Source organism: Dermochelys coriacea, chromosome 2, assembly GCF_009764565.3.
Source record: "Dermochelys coriacea isolate rDerCor1 chromosome 2, rDerCor1.pri.v4, whole genome shotgun sequence".
NCBI lineage: Eukaryota > Metazoa > Chordata > Testudines > Dermochelyidae > Dermochelys > Dermochelys coriacea.
The window spans coordinates 146266918-146284885 of record NC_050069.1 but is presented as its reverse complement, the minus strand read 5'-3'; positions in this window follow the sequence as shown (position 1 = coordinate 146284885).

Below are 17968 nucleotides of genomic sequence, written 5' to 3'. Positions count from 1 at the left end.
CAAACGCACAGAAAGTAAGTGTTGATACCAAGAGCAGAGCCATTCCTGTAGTAGGGACAGACCTGCCTGGGCTGTGATACACTGGCCTATTATGTGTGCCTTGTGTTGTAGTGGCCCCCTGGGATACCTCTCTGCCAGATCGCCATATAAGTTAGATGTAAGATCCCCTTATCTGGAGATGGCCCAAGCCACAGTCCAGCCTATTGTGGAAGCTCAGGATTACATTCCTTATGGGTTATTCTCTGTGGCTAACAGTTTCCCTGAGAACCAGTATGTACCTCATAAAGTACCTTCAGCTCTGTTAGGGGGCTTATTCCTTCACCCACTTACTTCCCTGGTCCTTCTTGCATGAACAGAGAGCAACAATACCCAAAATCTAAAGGTGCAAACAATTCGATGTTTATTGGGATGAATTTCCAGCAAGCGCAATTCCAGTTTTCTTCCTTAGTGTCCCCCTTCCCAGCTCTGACACCACAGAGCCTTACCTGTGTCCCTGTTCCCATTCCCCGCCTTAGCAAAACATGATTCCAATTCCCCCATTCCCTGTTCTCATTCCCCCCCCCTTTACTTCCTGATTGACTGCAGATTATATACAAAACTTGAGTTTTGCTTAGTTATACCTTAAATTTCAGTAAAATGATAGGTTAACTAACCAATCCCAATATATTGTAACATGATTATTTAACTACCTTAATTAGTTTACACCCAGCAAAATTAATTATACAGCAGACAGAAACAATCACAGAACCAAACAGAAAGAAAAGGAGTACTTGTGGCACCTTAGAGACTAACAAATTTATTAGAGCATAAGCTTTTGTGAGCTACAGCTCACTTCATCGGATGCAAACAGAACCAAACAGAGACCATGCAAATAAACAATGGCAAAGTGGGAACTATAATGACAAAACAATACAGAAGTGAGGATTTCACAACTATATCTATAAAGACATAAGAGTTTCCCAGCTGTGTCTATCGATAAGTGAGTTCTTACAGAACAGAAAATTATCAAACTAAACTTCCTTTTATATCCTCTAGGCTCTTCTCTTTTCTCTGGAGGTGATAGATCAGATCACCTTTCTAACAGCCCCAGATTGCCTTATTTCAATGTGAATAGTTTGGAATGTGAGGATGTGACCATACACTTCCCAGCTTATGGCTGCCTCTGCTTAGCCAAAGATCTTAGCCTAAGAACAGGGCCTCAGACTGTCACAGTAAGAGAAGACCCTTACACTAGCATACAGTGATTTTGATTCTTTCTTTTGTACCTCTATAACTAGTTAAGTGATAAGAATACACCTAAATTCTTAGATATCGGCCTTTACAGACTGGTACAGTCCTACCAGGAATTGCTCAGGAGAATGGTTGCAACTCTGAGTATTCAAGCTGAGCTGGTACAAATTGGTGGCCAGACTTCAGCCCCAGAAGGGTTGCCTTCCCTCTTAATGATGCCCTATTACAGCTGGCCAAATCTATGTGGCACTGTAAAGGTTCGGACTCACCCCTCCAGCACCTCCTGCTGGTAGTCGTCAGGAATTAGCTCGTCCAGCCACCGGAGCGCCCTCTGCAGACTGATGATCTGCCTTACTGCCGGCCCCCGTAACCCTCCCAGGACCCGGTGCCCCTTTCTCTGGGGTACTGCCCCCCCTGGCAGTACCCCCACACTCTCAGGTTCTGGGTCTCCCCACCCAGGGGAACCCACACGCTCTAACCCCACCTCGCTTCAGTCTGGGCTACTGCCAGTCCACACTTAGTCACTTGTATTGGGAGCAGACTGCAGTGTATACACCACTCATCACAGGCAAGGGGGTTTTGGACCTGCTGCCTCCGCCTACCCATGGGCTGCCCCTCTGGAACCCTGCACCTATTCGGCCAGTAGTCAGGCCTGCAGCCTGAGGCTTTCCAGGCCGGAGCTCCCAGCTCCTCTGGCCAATGTTCCCTCTGATTTTTGACAGGCTATGTGTGCAAAAAAATGCTGTGCAAATTATTGTGCTGTGCAAATTTTTGTGCACATAGTGTTTCACCATGTGCGTGGGGTTTAGGATTTGTGTATGCACACACACAGCTTAGAGGGAACAGTGCCTCTGGCCCTTCCCCAGTCCTGCTCCAATCTAGGTGTCCTGCTCGGCACCTTGCAGCCAGGCCCTTCTCCGTCTACAGGCAGAGGGAGAGTAAGTAGGCTTCTGGCTCACGGCCTCTTATAGGAGCCAGCTGGGCCTGACTGAGCTGGCTACAGCTGCAGCTGCTCCCTTAATCAGTCTGGGCTTTTCCCACAGCCCCAGCCCTCTCCCAGGGCTGGCCTCAGCCCTTTCAGGGCCGTAGCAAGTAACCACCCCACTACAGGCACACACTGGCATCGCTAGCCCTAACAGCCAAGCGAATGGAAAAATGATACAGTGTCCCTTCCCAGGGTTTGAGTTTTTCTATTTGAACCAAACTCCTTAGTTGTCATGGCAGTTAATGAGACCTCCAGAGCAATGGCCTCTGCAGTCATCATGAGGAGTGCACCACGGTTATTTAATTCTAGAATAGCATCAGATATCCAATAATCTATTGATGATCTATCTTTTAATGGACAGTTTTTATTTTCAAACTAGAGAGATGAGGTGTTTCACTCTTTTAAAGATTCACAAACAGCTCTCTGAGAATTTATCCTCCAGCCTCTCAGAAGGATCAGTATAAGCCCCCACAGCAATATTCTGATCACTGTCACAGACAACCTTTCTGTCCTCCCAGACACAATATGTTTCATCTAAAGGAGACAGAAGCCCCAGAAAAGGTCATTAATTCTAGCATTACAACAATTGAACCTGCTATAGGGAAAACTTTTTTTACTTGTTTTTCATAGCTGTTCCACTCACTGACTAAATGAAAGGAGAAAGGAACGGAAAAATTCCATAGATCTGACAGTGTAATGAGGCCCACCTTTCACATATGGGATCTTCAGTCAACCTGTTTGCTACAAAAGAAAACAGGAGTGTCATCAGTGCAAACCTTTCCCTGATCCCTCTCATTCTGCAGATCATCCACAAATTGAAGGAAGACCACATCAGATTAATCCTGATGGCCCTGGTCTGGCCAAGGGAGTATTGGTTTTTGAATCTCCTCTCTCTCTTAGTTCAACCTCTTCTCTCTCTCTCTCTCTCCGCCAAGACCTTCTATCACAGGAATGCAGTTGAATGCTACATCCAGACCCATCAGTCTCCACCTTTCAGAATGGCTGTTGAGTGTCTAGATAAAGAGTGGGAGTATTCCCTGGTGGTTCAAGAGATTCTGTCCAACAGTAGGAACCAATCAATTATGTCTGCTTACTGGCCAACTAAAAAAGGTTCTCTGCTTGGAACATTGCCTGGGGGATACTGTTTAAGCAAGAATCCAGGACATTTTAGACTACCTCTTACATTTAAGTCCTCGGGCCTTTCAGTGAGTTTTCTAAATATTCACTTGGCCGCAGTCACTCCCTTCTACGGGAGGATGGATAGTAGATTGGTATCTTCCAACCCCCTGGTTGCTAGCAGGCTGTCAATTAATTGCAGTTAACACAAGTGATTAATGCAAAACAAATTAACTAGATTAAAAGAATAGTTTAGTTTTAATTGCACGGTTAATAATGGAATGCCAATTTAAAATGTATTATATATTTGAATGTTTTTCTAGATTTTCAAATATATTTATTTCAATTACAGCACAGAATAATAAGTGTACAGTGATACCTTTATTATTTTTATTACAAATATTTGCACTGTAAACATGATAAACTAAATTAGTTTTTTTTAAGTTCACCTCATACAAGTACTGTAGTGAAATCTCTTTATTGTGAAAGGGCAACGTATGTAAAATAAATTTATAACTGCATTGAAAAACAAAATAATATAAAACTTTAAAGTGTACAAGTCCACTCAGTCCTATTTCTTGTTCAGCCAATTGCTAAGACAAACAACCATTCCCAGAAAATAGTTATCAGTGGTTCTCAGGCAAGATGGATGGGCATATCAAGTGGGGACCCACAGGGATCAGTTCTGGGTCTAGTTCTATCCAATATCAATTATTTAGATAATGGCATAGAGGGTATACCTATAAAGTTTGCTGACGATACCAAGTTGGGAGGGATTGCAAGTACTTTGGAGGATAGGATAAAAATTCAAAATCTGGACAAACTGAAGAAATAGTCTGAAGTAAATAGGAAGAAATTCAATAAGGACAAATGCAAAGTAATCCACTTAGGAAGGAACAATCAGTTGTACACATAGAAAAGGGGAAATGACTGCCTAGGAATGAGTACTGCAGAAAGGGATCTGGGGATCATAGTGGATCAGAAGCTAAATATGAGTCAACAGTGTAACACTGTTGCAAACAACGCAAATATAATTCTAGGATGTATTAGTAGGAGTGTTGTAAGCAAGACACAAGGTAATTCTGCTCTGCTCCACACTGATTAGGCCTCAGCTGGAGTATTATGTCCAGTTCTGGGTGCCACATTTTAGGAAAGCTGTGGACAAATTGGAGAAAGTCCAGAGAAGAGCAACAAAAATGATTATAGGTCTAGAAAACATGAGCTATGAGGGAAAATGGAAAAAAAAAAAGGGTTTATTTAGTCTGGAGAAGAGAAGACTGAGGGGAGATGGTAACAGTTTTAAAGTATATAAAAGGTTGTTACAAGGAGGAGGGAGAAAAATTGTTCTCAGTCACCTCCAAGGATAGTACAAGAAGCAATGGGCTTAAATTGCAGCAAGGGCAGTTTAGGTTGGACATTAGGAAAAACTTGGTAACTGTCAGCGTGGTCAAGCTCTGGAATAAATTGCCTAGGGAGTTTATGGAATCTCCATCATTAACCTGCTCTTAAAACATCTCAAACAAACACCTGTCAGGGATGGTTTAGATAATACGTAGTGCAGCCTTGAGTGCAGGGGACTGGACTATATGACCTCTTGACCGCTTCCATGGCAGCGTTGTAGCTACTATTCCCCACGACCCAGCGTGAGGTTACAGCACCGGAGGCAAACCAGCCATCAGTTGCCCGGTACTGGAGTACGGCACCGCTAACCTCACCGGCACCGAGTGCGAGACACCGATCCCAGTCCCAAGACTTCTGGTACCATTCACATTCCCGATCAGCCAGGCACCACTCCCCGGCTCCCCGGCACCCTGCCACTGCTCAACGTTCGGCACCGTCCTAATCTTCTCTGTTGGCATCCTCTGGCTCCGAGGCTGACTCCAGTCGCTCTAGCTATAGCACACATCGAACAATAGCCAGCAGAGAATCCCAACCAGCATGGCAGCCACAGTGGCCTCCTCCTCCGTGTCAGTGGCCCTTCTGGACCCCATGGGCCTACCACCAGCAACAGGGCATCTCCTCCAGAGCCTCTAGGTCCGAACAATCTATTCCAGGTCTAATCAACTCCATTCCAGGTCGCCACACAGGCACTCTCTCTAGGCCACCCCTGGACCCACAAGAGCAACTGGTGCCCCCAGGCCCAATACCCGAGGTGGTGCTAAGCTCTGTGACACCTTGAGAGGTGTCAGCCCCTCAAGGCCCTGAAATGACCCAGGCATATGAGGACACACAGGAGGCGGAAGAAACAGTTGAGCAGGAGGATCCGATGGTGGATATCCTGATGCCTGAGGGCCCTCCAGAGTCGCGCTCCCTCTCATAAAGACCATACAAATGAATTACAAAACAACATGGCAGACCCCAGCCTCCATCACGCCGATGGCCAGGGGCATAGAATGGAAATACTTTGTTCCCTCCAAGGGCTACGAGTTCCTGTTCTGCCATCCAACTCCCTGTTCCCTCGTCATTTCAGCAGTCAACGATAAGGAATGACAGAGCCAACAAGCCTCGGCCCCAAAGGCCAAGGAAGTCAAGCGTTTGGACCTCTTTGGTAGGAAGGTCTACTCCTCCGGAGGCCTCCAGTTATGCATAGCCAAGCAGCAGGCAATCCTTAATAGACATAATTTTAACTCTTGGACAGCCGTGTCCAAGTTTAAGGATCGCCTGCCCCAGGACTCACTCTGAGTTTGCGACTTTAATTGAGGAAGGGAAGGCAGTGGCTAAGATTTCGTTACAAGCCTCCCCTCAATTCAGCAGACTCTGTAGCCAGAACCATTTCCTCGGGGATAGTCATGCAACACTCAGCGTGACTCCAGGCATCGGGCCTCCCTCCAAAGGTCCAGAATACCCTCCAAGACCTTCCTTTTGAGGGTTCGGGCCTTTTCTTGGAGCAAAAAGACTCCAGGCTGCATGGCCTTAAGGATTCTAGGGCCACCCTGAAGTCGCTAGGGATGCATATGCCGGCAACCCAGAGAAAGCCCTTCATGCCTCAGCCTCCGCAGCAGAGGCGGTATCAACCCCGACCCAGGCAGGAGCCGTATCAAAGGCGGGGCAGAAATAACAGGCGTAGACAGAACAACGCACCTAACAAAGGCCAGAATAAACCCCAACCCGGAAACATGCAAGGGTTTTGAAGGCACGCCCGAGGACAGAGTACCAACCCAGTTCCCAGATCCATCAGTTTTTAAACTGACTATCCCACTTCTACTGCGTGTTCCCATATAACATCGGACCGCTGGGTCCTACGCACGGTACAGGTGGGATACTCTCTCCAGTTCTCCTCCTTCCCTCCCTCCCACCCACCTTCTCCGTCCCTTTTCAGCGACCCCTCTCCTTATGCAGGAGGTTCATTCGCTCCTCCAGATAGCTCCTGTGGAACCTCCTCCACCGCACCTAAGGGGAAAGGGGTTTTACTCCTGTTACTTTCTAATCCCCAAAGCAAAGGGGAGTTTTTGACGCATTTTAGACGTACACAGACTCAACAAATTTATGGTCAAGCTCTGGTTCTGCATGGTCTCCCTAAGCACTGTTATTACATCTTTGGATCTGGGGGATTGGTACGTTGCCATCGACATGAATGATGCACACTTTCATATTGCTATTCATCTGGCGCACCAACGTTTCCTCTGGTTTGTCATAAATCAACATCACTACCAGTTCACAGTTCTCCTGTTCAGCCTGTCCACAGCCCCATGAGTATTCATGAAATGCATGTCAGTAATGGCAGCCTTCCTGCGGAAAAGGCAAGTTTGAGTGTACCCGTATCTCGATGGCTGGCTTCTCACAGATCGTTCCAAGGACAAGGTGCAGTCCCACTGCATGATGGTCATGGACACATTTTGCAGACTTGGGCTCCTCCTCAATGTACCCAAATCTTCTCTCATACCCACCCAAAGGATAGAGTTTATAGGGGCAGTCCTGGACTCGGTACAGGTGAAAGTGAGCCTTCCAGAGCCCAGATTCCAAGCCACAGAGCAGATTGTAATATCAATGCTTCGGCATCCCACTACTACAGTCAGGTGTTGCTTACAGCTAATAGGGCATATAACAGCATGCACGTATATGATCAAGCATGCCCGACTGAGACTCAGATCCTTGCAAGCATGGCTCTCACTGTCTTACTGTCTGTACAGAGACCCTCTGGATCTTGTGGTGATGATCCCGGCACAGGTTCTAGAATCCCTGTGTTGGTGGCTGGACCAACCAGCAGTCTGTGCAGGGGTTCCCTTTGCCAAGCCCCAACTTTCTCTGACATTAGTAACAGACGTGTCAGATCTGGGCTGGGGCGCACACTTATGGGATCTGAGGGCACAAGGCTTGTGGTCAAGGGACGAGATACCTCTCCATAACAACCTGAAGGAGCTCAGGGCCGTTCGTCTGGCCTGCCAAACCTTTCACTCCACATTGCAAGGTCACAGCGTGATAGTCCTGACAGACAACACCACTGCCATATTGTATATAAACAAACAAGGTGGAGCCTGATCCTTATCTCTCTGCTGCAAGGCTCTTCTTCTCTGGGACTTCTGTATAGCCCAATCCATTCAGTTCGACGCATCCTACCTTCCAGGAGTGTGGAATGAGTTTGCAAATCACCTCAGCAGGTCATAACACATGCACGATCGGATAGATACCACAATCAGATCGGACATCGTACAGTCAGTCTTCCAGAAGTGGGGTTATCCCTAAGTAGACCTCTTCGCCACCAAGAGCCACAGACAGTGCCCTCAGTTCTGCTCATTCCAAAACCACAGTCTGGGCTCAATTGCCGATGCGTTCTTAATACCATGGGGCGAGGGTCTGAGGGTCCCTCCTATCCCGCTTGTCCACGGGTCCTCCTCAAAATTCACAGAGACAGGGAGATGGTAATCATGATCGCCCCGTCTTGGCCCCGACAGCACTGGTATACAACCCTACTAGAGCTGTCACTAGACGCCCCGATTGCCCTGACTCTCCACCCAGATCTGATCACGCTGGACCACGGGCACTTCCTTCACCCGAACCTGAATCTCTGCATCTCATGGCATGGAAACTCCGTGGCTAAATCCCATGGAAAGCCAGTGCTCTCAGTTGGTGAGACATTCTCCTTGACAGTAGGAAATCTTCCACTAGGGCTACCTACCTGGTGAAATGGAAAAGGTTTTCATGTTGGTGTGAACCCAAGCGCCTTCAACTGCTCCAGGCTACCATCCCAGTTATTTTAGACTACTTCTTACACCTTAAGCATCAGGGTCTATTCCCTTCCTCCATCAGAGTACACCTGGTGGCCATTTCAGCTTCCCATCCAGGGGAGTCTGGGCACTCGGTATTTTCTAATCCCATTGTTGTGCAATTCCTCTAAAGTCTGGAGCGGGTGTTCCCGTATTCTCACCCACCAGTCCCAACCTGGAACCTGAACCTGGTCCTCTGCAAACTCATGAGCCCACCATTTGAGCCCCTGGCCACTTGTTCCCTCCTCTACCTTTCTTGGAAGGTGACATTCCTGGTGGCCATTACATCGGCAAGGAGGGTGTCCAAGCTGAGAGCCCTCACCTCTGAACCGCCTTACACGGTGTTTCATAGGGACAAGGTGCATCTTAGACCACACCCTAAATTTCTCCCCAACGTGGCCTCCCAATTCCACATGGGTCAGGACATTTGCTTTCCAAAACCCCACACGAGCCCAAGACACCGCAGCCTACACACACTGGATGTCCGGAGAGCCTTGGCATTCTACATAGAGTGCATGAAACCTTTCCACAAGTCGACCCAATTGTTCGTCGCCATAGCTGACAGAATGAAGGGTCTTCCTGTCTCTGTGCAACGCATATCGTCCTGGATCGCAGACTGCATTCGCATGTGCTATGAGTTGGCCAAGGTCCCAGCCCCAGCAATTACGGCCCATTCAACCAGAGCACAGGCATCTTCGGCAGCCTTTCTGGCTCAGGTCCCTATCCAGGAGATCTGTAAAGCAGCCACCTGGTCTTCAGTGCACATGTTTACAGCCCACTATGCTGTTAACCAACAGGCCAGAGAAGATGCACCAGTCAGCAGAGCTGTTCTTCAATCAATCGTTCCATGACTCCTATCCTCCTCCAATGGTAAGCTTGGAAGTCACCTAATTGGAATGGATGTGAACAATCACTTGAAGAAGAAAAGGCAGTTACCTACCTCTCATAACTGTTGTTCTTCGAGATGTGTTGTTCACATCCATTACAATATCCACCTCCCTTCCCCTCTGTCAGAGTCAACATCAAGAAGGAACTGAAGGGGGGGGTCGAGCTGGCAGGGTAATATATACACCACCATGAGGCACCACTGTAGGGGGCTTCCCCTGCCGTTCTGACAGGAGCTGCTAAGGGAAAAAGTTTCTGATGTCGATGCACACAATGTGCGCACACCTAATTGGAATGAATGTGAACAACACTTCTCAAAGAACAATAGTTACGAGAGGTAGGTAACAGTCTTTTTTCTTTTCTGGTGAATCGGTTTCTGTAGTTTCCGCATCAGAGTGTTAATTTTTTAAGACTTCTGATAGCATGTTCCACACCTTGTCCCTCTGAGATTTTGGAGGGCACTTCAGATTCTTGGATTGAGTGTGATAGCTATCTTCAGAAATCTAATATTGGTACCTTCTTTGGCTGAACAAGAAGCAAGACTGAGTGGACTTGTAGGCTCCAAAGTTTTACAACAGAGATCTCCAAACTGTGGGGCGTGCCCGCCAACGGGGGCATGGAGGAACATTCAGGGGGGTGCTGTGGGACCCAGGCCAGCTCCCATAGGGTCAGGGAGAGAGCGCCATCCAGCCCCACTCCCAGCCACGACCCTAGCTCCTGCCCCCAGCCTTGGCCCCTGACTGCGGCCTGGCTGCTGCTTCTGCTCCTAGCCCCACCTCCAACCTCTGCCCCCAGCTGCAGCCCCACCCTCAGCCCCGGCTCCACACCTAGTCTGCAGCCCCATCCTCGGTCCCCTTACACCTGTCTGCGGCCCTGCTCTCAGCCCCAGCTCCTGGGCAGGGGGGACATGGACAGAGGTAAAGGGGAGCAGGACCATGAGAAGCTTGGGGACCACTGCTTTACATTGTTTTGTTTTTGAGTGCAGTTATGTAAAAAAAAAATTCTAAGTTTGTAAATTGCACTTTCACTATTAAGAGATTGCACTACAGTACTTGTACGAAGTGAATTGAAAAATACTGTTTCTTTTATCTTTTTTTACAGTGCATATATAAAGTGAACACTGTACACTTTGTGGTAATTGAAATCAGTATATCTGAAAATGTAGAAAAACATCCAAAATATTCAGAATACATTTAAATTGATATTCTATTATTGTTTAACAGTGCAATTAAAACTGTGATTAATTGTGACTTTTTTTAATCTCATGATTAATTGCAATTTTTTTTTAATTGTTTGACAGTCGTAGTTGTTAGCTTTCTCAAGCTTTCCCACGTATTAAGAATTTGGTGCCACTTTAAGACCTCAACTATTGTCTATGTGGTGCTTATGAGCCCACCATTTGAGCCCTTGGCTACTTTCTCTTGGACTCGGTTAAGTCAAAAGATTGCTTTCCTCATAGCCATTACATAGGCCAGGATGGTGTCTGTGAGATTCAGGTAGATCCTCCTTTTACAGTATTCTATAAGGATAAGGGTAGCCCTGCATCCTCACCCTAAGTTTTTAACTAAAGTTAAAGTTAGCTTTTATTTAAAGTTGTGTTAGCATTTATTTAAACCAGACAATATATCTAAAGTCTTCCTGAAACTACACTTGGGTTTGACAGTCTGTACCCCTACGTTCATCCATTTTACAAGACTGTTACATTTTGTACAAAGCGTACTGTGTAAATTCATGATTTGCTGATCACTATTGTCCTTGTAAAGTGTGTGGCAACATTGTATGAAAAGATATAAGATTCCACTGTATAATATTACCAAGAGGCTTTCCAACATTTCTGGAGGACAGTCACAAACAAGTTCCCCAGAGAGGAAAGGCTAGTCAACATCTCAGCTAGGTGTCAACAAGATCAAATGGACCACCATCTGATTAAGTGGCCACTCTTCAGCAAAAGAGAGGGTATAGGTAAAATATCTGTTTTGACAAAGCAACTTAAGGTTCCTGCCCACAGATTTTCTGTCTTCTGACCATCATCTGGAAAGGATTCTTACACAGGAGAAAGGGCTACATGAGGAGAGGGCAATGCCTCAAATAATTTTTCCTTTGCCATCTACCCACAGCATCATCAACCCCCAGAGAACAAAGGAAGTAGTATTGGACTCGGGGGCAGGGGGAGGGAGGAGAGATCCTGAATGAAACAGGTTCAGCCAGTAAGACTGCTGGAATATGTGGTGAGACCTTTGGTTTGTAATCACTTAGCTTGTTAAGTTAGGTGTTAGTTGCATTTTACCTTTTGTTTCCTTGTAACCTATTCTGATTTATATGCCTCGTTAGTTGTAGTCACTTACAATACATCTTTCTGTAGTTAATAAATTTATTTCATTGTGTTATTTAAACCAATGTGTGTTTGGATTGAAGTGTTTGGGAAACTGCCTTTGAGATAACAATATTTGTGCATATCATTTTCTACTAATTAATGCCTGACTTTATATGAACTTGTATTGTGCAGGAAGGTGCTGGGCAGTACAAGATACACATTTCTGGGGGAAAAGTCTGGGACTGGGCATGACATTCTATACCTTGAGGGGAGCGTATGGTAACCCTCATTTTCGTATAATCGTGATCTTACATATTAAGCATGCCTTGTAAGAAGGGTGGGCAAACTTTTTGGCCCGAGGGCCACATCTGGGTGGGCAAATTGCATTCAGGGCCAGGGCAGAGAGTGAGGGGTGTGGGAGGGGGTGCAGTGTGCAGGAAGGGGCTCAGGGCAAGGGGTTGGGGTGGAGGAGGGATGTGGAGTGTACCAGGAGGCTCATGGCAGAGGGCTGGGATGCAGGAGGGGTGTGGAGTGCAGGAGGGGGGTCAGGGCAGGAGGTTGCGGTACAGGAGGGGTGCGGCAGGGGGCTGGGGTGTGGGCTCTGGCCTAACACTGCTTACCTGGAGTGGCTCCAGGGTGGCAGCGGTGCCGTGCCACTAAGGCAGGCTCCCTGCCTTCCCTGGCCCCGCGCCACTCCCAGAAGCGGCCAGCACCACATTCCTGCAGCCCCTTGGGGGTGGGCAGAGGGCTCTGTGCGCTGCCCTTGTCTGCAGGCACTATCCTCCGCAGCTCCCATTGGTCAGGAATGGGGAACTGTAGTCAATGGGAGCTTCAGGTGTGGAACCCTCAGATGAGGACAGCACGTGGAGCCCTCTGCCCCCGCTCCAAGGGCCCCAGGGACATGGTGCTGGCCATTTCCAGGAGTGGCGCGGGGCCCATGGCACCACAGGGGTGGCAATCCTGCAGGCCGGATGCAAAGTCCTGAGGGGCCGGATCTGGCCCATGGGCCATAGTTTGCCCACCCCTGTAAGTTATTGGGAAAGGTTATGATCTGCTGAAAGTCATTTCTCTATCCATAGATGTGTATCATTAATACATATGAAGTTACGAGAATTGTGTTGTACGATGGTCACTAAAACATGCTGTAAGTTGGGGAATCAGCCAGATATTAGTTCCCCAGAGGCAGCAGCAAGGAAAGTAAACAAGCTCGGGTGGGGTGTCAAACAACCCATCAACAACCATTGCATTGTAGCTCCCTTGCTGAACAACGATTCGCCTGCATGAGGCCACATCAGGGGAATTGCTCAACCTTGATTGGAGAGACTCAGCAATGACCCCAGACATGCCTGGCCTTGTGCTCCCCAAGCACATGGATTGAGGGTATAAAACAAACAGAGTGGACACATGCTGGGCCCTTCTCCTGCCCACACCTTCAGCGTAAACTAAGACACATAGAAGACCAGACTCCAACAGAGGGGATTGGCTCAGGTTTAAGGAACAAAGCTGTATATTAAGGACTGCAGTATCCAGTGGAGTGAGAAAAGCTGCTTAATTTAGATGTTGCTCAGTCTAATAGGGTTGAGAGTTTAGACTGTGTGCTTATATTTTATTTTATTTTGGTAACCACTCTGACTTTCTGCCTATCACTTAGTATCACTTAAAAATCTATCTTTGTAGTTAATACATTTGTTTGTTTATTCTACCTGAAGCAGTGTGTTCGGTTTGAAGTGTGTCTGAGACTCCCCTTAGGATAACAAACCTGGTACATATCAATTTCTTTTTTAAACTGACAAACACATATAAGCTTGAAGTGTCCAGCGGGCATAACTGGACACTGCAAGAGGGAGGTTCCTAGGGTTGTGTCTGGGACTGCAGATATCGGCTAGTGTATAACAGTAGGGATCTTTTATCGACCACCTGACCAGGACAGTGATAGTGATGATGAAATGCTAAGGGAGATTAGAGAGGCTATAAAAATAAAGAACTCAAGAATAGTGGGGGATTTTGATTTTCCCCATATTGACTGGGTACATGTCACCTCAGGATGAAATGCAGAGACAAAATTTCTCAATACTTTAAATGACTGCTTCTTGGAGCAGCTGGTACAGGAACCCACAAGGGGAGAGGCAACTCTCGATCTAGTCCTGAGTGGAGCACAGGATCTGGTCCAAGAGGTAACTATAACAGGACCGCTTGGAAATAGGGACCATAATATAATAACGTTTAATATTCCTGTGGTGGGAAGAACACCTCAACAGCCCAACACTGTGGCATTTAATTTCAGAAAGGGGAACTATGCAAACATGAGGAGGTTAATTAAACAGAAAATAAAAGGTACAGTGACTACAGTAAAATCATTGCAAGCTGCATGGACACTTTTCAAAGACACCATAATAGAGGCTTAACTTAAATGTATACCCCAAATTCAAAAACCACAGTAAAAGAACTAACAAAGAGCCACTGTGACTTAACAACCATGTAAAAGAAGCAGTGAGAGATAAAAAGGCATCTTCTAAAAAGTGGAAGTCAGATCCTAGTGAGGTAAATAGAAAGGAGCACTTTCACTGCCAAATTAAGTGTAAAAATGTAATAAGAAAAGCCAAAAAGGAGTTTGAAGAAAAGCTAGCCAAAAACTCAAAAGGCAATAACAAAACGTTTAAGTACATTAGAAGCAGGAAGCCTGCTAAACAACTAGTGGGGCCCCTAGACGATAGAGATACAAAAGGAGCACTTAAAATCGATAAAATCATTGCGGAGAAACTAAATGAATTCTTTGCTTCAGTGTTCATGGCTGAAGATGTTAGGGAGATTCCCAAACCTGAGCAGTCTTTTGTAGGTGACAGATCTGAGGAATTGTCACAGATTGAAGTGTCACTAGAGGAGGTTTTGGAATTAATTGAAAAACTTAACAGTAACAAGTCACCGGGACCAGATGGCATTCACCCAAGAGTTCTGAAAACTCAAATGTGAAATTGAGGCACTATTAACTATGTTTTGTAACCTGTCCTTTAAATCAGCTTCTGTATGCAATGACTGGAAGATAGATAATGTAATGCCAATATTTAAAAAGGGCTCTAGAGGTGATCCTGGCAATTACAGACCTGTAAGTCTAACATCAGTACCGGGCAAATTAGTTGAAACAATAGTAAAGAATAAAATTGTCAGACACATAGAAGAACATAAATTGTTGGGCAAAAGTCAACATGGTTTCTGTAAAGGGAGATTATGTTTTACTAATCTATTAGAGTTCTTTGAAGGGATCAACAAACATGTGGACAAGGGGGATCCAGTAGACATAGTGTACTTAGATTTCCAGAAAGCTTTGACAAGGTCCCTCACCAAAGGCTCTTATGTAAATTAAGTTGTCATAGGATAAGCGGGAAGATCCTTTCATGCATTGAGAACTGGTTAAAAGACAGGGAACAAAGGATAGGAATAAATAGTAAATTTTCAGAATGAAGAGGGGTAACTAGTGGTGTTCCCAAGGGTCAGTCCTAGGAACAATCCTATTCAACTTATCCATAAATGATCTGGAGAAAGGGGTAAACAGTGAGGTGGCAAAGTTTGCAGATGATACTAAACTGCTCAAGATAGTGTGACAATGCTCTGTCCTTGCCTCCGTGGGTCCCGCGTTTCCTGGCGGATTTCACTAGCCTCAGAGGCTCACTGTGACCCTCCACGTAACCCTTCTTTCTCTAGAGACAAGGGTCACAGTCTACTGAGCCATTTTCATCATAAGCCAGCGTGGGAGGTGAGGAGAAGTTATCCTTCCTTGCACGGTCTCTGTTGTCTCCCAGTCTCAGTAATTAAACATGGGGCAAAGGTGCGGGGGGTTAGGGCCCACCCTCTACTCCAGGATCCAGCCCAGGGACCCTAATAGTATCAGCTATGGTAGCTGATCTTTTAGAAACATGACATGTACAATTCCCTGGACTACTTCCCCCACAGCAGCTCTCACTTCCTCAAGCTCCACTTCACCCTTACCTCAGGGCCTCCTTCCTTGTGCCTGATATGGTGTGTACTACTCAGCCTCTCCTACAGCACAACTTCTTCCCACAGCTCCTGACATGCACACCCATCTGACTAACTGGGAGGCTTTTAACTAGTTTTAGACAGCCCCTGATTGGATTCAGGTGTCCCAATCAACATAGCATTCTCCCTGCCTTCTGGAAAGTTCTTAATTGGCCCCAGGTGTCTTAATTGACCTGGAGCAGCTTCCATTTCATTTAACCTGGTACCAGGGATTTGTTTAGCCTAGAGCTAATATATCTATCTCCCACTACTTTTCTATAGCCATCTGGCCTTGCCCCGTCACATATCCCCCCGCTCTGCTCAACACGATAGAGTTGGGCAACTTGGGATGCCAGGCAGTATGCTCGTGACAGATCATGAGCGTTGCCATGGTGGCATCCAGCCCTGTGCCATATGCAGAACTGGAATGGTTGGAGGGATAAGAACCACCTGGTGACACTTGCATTCTTCTCCTTATTCCGCTGCATCCACTGGAGGGGTGCATGGTCCATCACAAGAGTAAATCGCTGGCCTAAGAGGTAATAACGCAGTGTCTCCATAGCCCATTTGACAGCAAGGCATTCTCGACTACTGCATATTTCTGTTCTCTTGGGAGAAGTTTTCTGCTTAGGTAGAGGATGGGGTGTTCCTCTTCTCCCACCATTTGCAACAGAACTGCTCCCAACCCCACCTCGGAAGCGTCTGTTTGTAAAATAAATTCCCTGTTAAAGTCTGGGGCTATGAGTACGGGGTCGTTACAGACGGCCATCTGAAGATCTGTAAATGCCCCCTCTGTTGCGTCGGTCCACTTTACCATGTCTGGACCTCGGGCCTTCACCAGGTCTGTTAGAAGACTTGCCCTAGTGGCGAAGTGGGGAATAAACTGTCGGTAGTAGCCTCCACGCCTAGGAACGCACGGACCTGCTTCTTTCAGGTTGGCCGGGGCCAGTTTTGAATTGCCTCTAGCTTATTCGTTTGGGGCTTCACTATGCCCCTTCCCACAATATATCCCAGATACCTAGCCTCTGCTAGCCCTATGGCGCATTTAGCAAGATTAGCAGTGAGGCCAGCCCACCTTAAGGTGCACAGTACTGCCTCAACTTTCTCCAAGTGGGTTCCCCAGTCTAGCGTATGGATGATGATATCATCTAGGTATGCAGCTGCATAACTAGTATGGGGGCGCAGTAGCTTATCCATGAGGCGCTGGAATGTGGCTGGGGCCCCATGTAGCCCAAAAGGGAGGACGGTGTACTGGAATAGCCCATCCGGGGTGGAGAATGCTGTCTTTTCTTTAGCTTCTTTGGTCAGAGGAATCTGCCAGTACCCTTTTGTCAGATCCAGTGTAGTCAAGAATCGGGCACTACCCAATCGATCAACCAGTTGGTCGATGCATGGTATGGGGTATGCATCAAACTGGGATATTTCATTCAGTTGGCAAAAGTCATTACAGAATCTCATGGTACCATCAGGTTTAGGCACTAGAACAATTGGACTGGACCACTGACTGTAAGATTCTTCAATAACCCCTAATTCTAACATTTTCTTTACTTTGGCCTTGATTTCTTCTCTTTTGGCTGCTGGGATTCGGTAGAGACTCAGTGTTACCTTGGCTCCAGGGATCATGCGGATGTGGTGATAGGTCTCAGTCGTCCACCCTGGTTTTGTAGAGAACACATCTCTGTTGCGATTAATCATGTTGGCTGCCTCAATCTTTTGGATCGGCATCAAGTTGGATGATATCCTCACTTGCTCGTGTAAGTTATCCTCCTGGGGAAGGGTCTCCTGCATGACTAAGCATGCCTCTCAATCGTGCCAAGGTTTTAGAAGATTGATATGGTAAATTTGCTCCGATTTCCGGCGGCCTGGCTGCCGCACCTTATAGTTCACCTCTCCCATGGCTTCGATTATTTCGTAGGGTCCCTGCCACTGGGCCAACAGTTTACTTTCTGCTGTGGGCATCACCTGATCCCCTGGTTGGAACCGTCGAAGCTTCGCTTGGTGGTTATGCTTTGTTGGGTCTCCTGTGCTCTCTCCAAGTGTTCCCGTACAATGGGCGCAACTCGGGCTATCCGATCTCTCATTTGCAGTACATGCTCAACTATGTTCCTTCCGGGATTTGGCTCCTCTTCCCAGGCTTCTCTGGCTATATCCAATATGCCCTGAGGGTGGCGCCGATATAGTAGTTTGAATGGAGAGAAACCCGTGGAGGCTTGCAGAACCTCC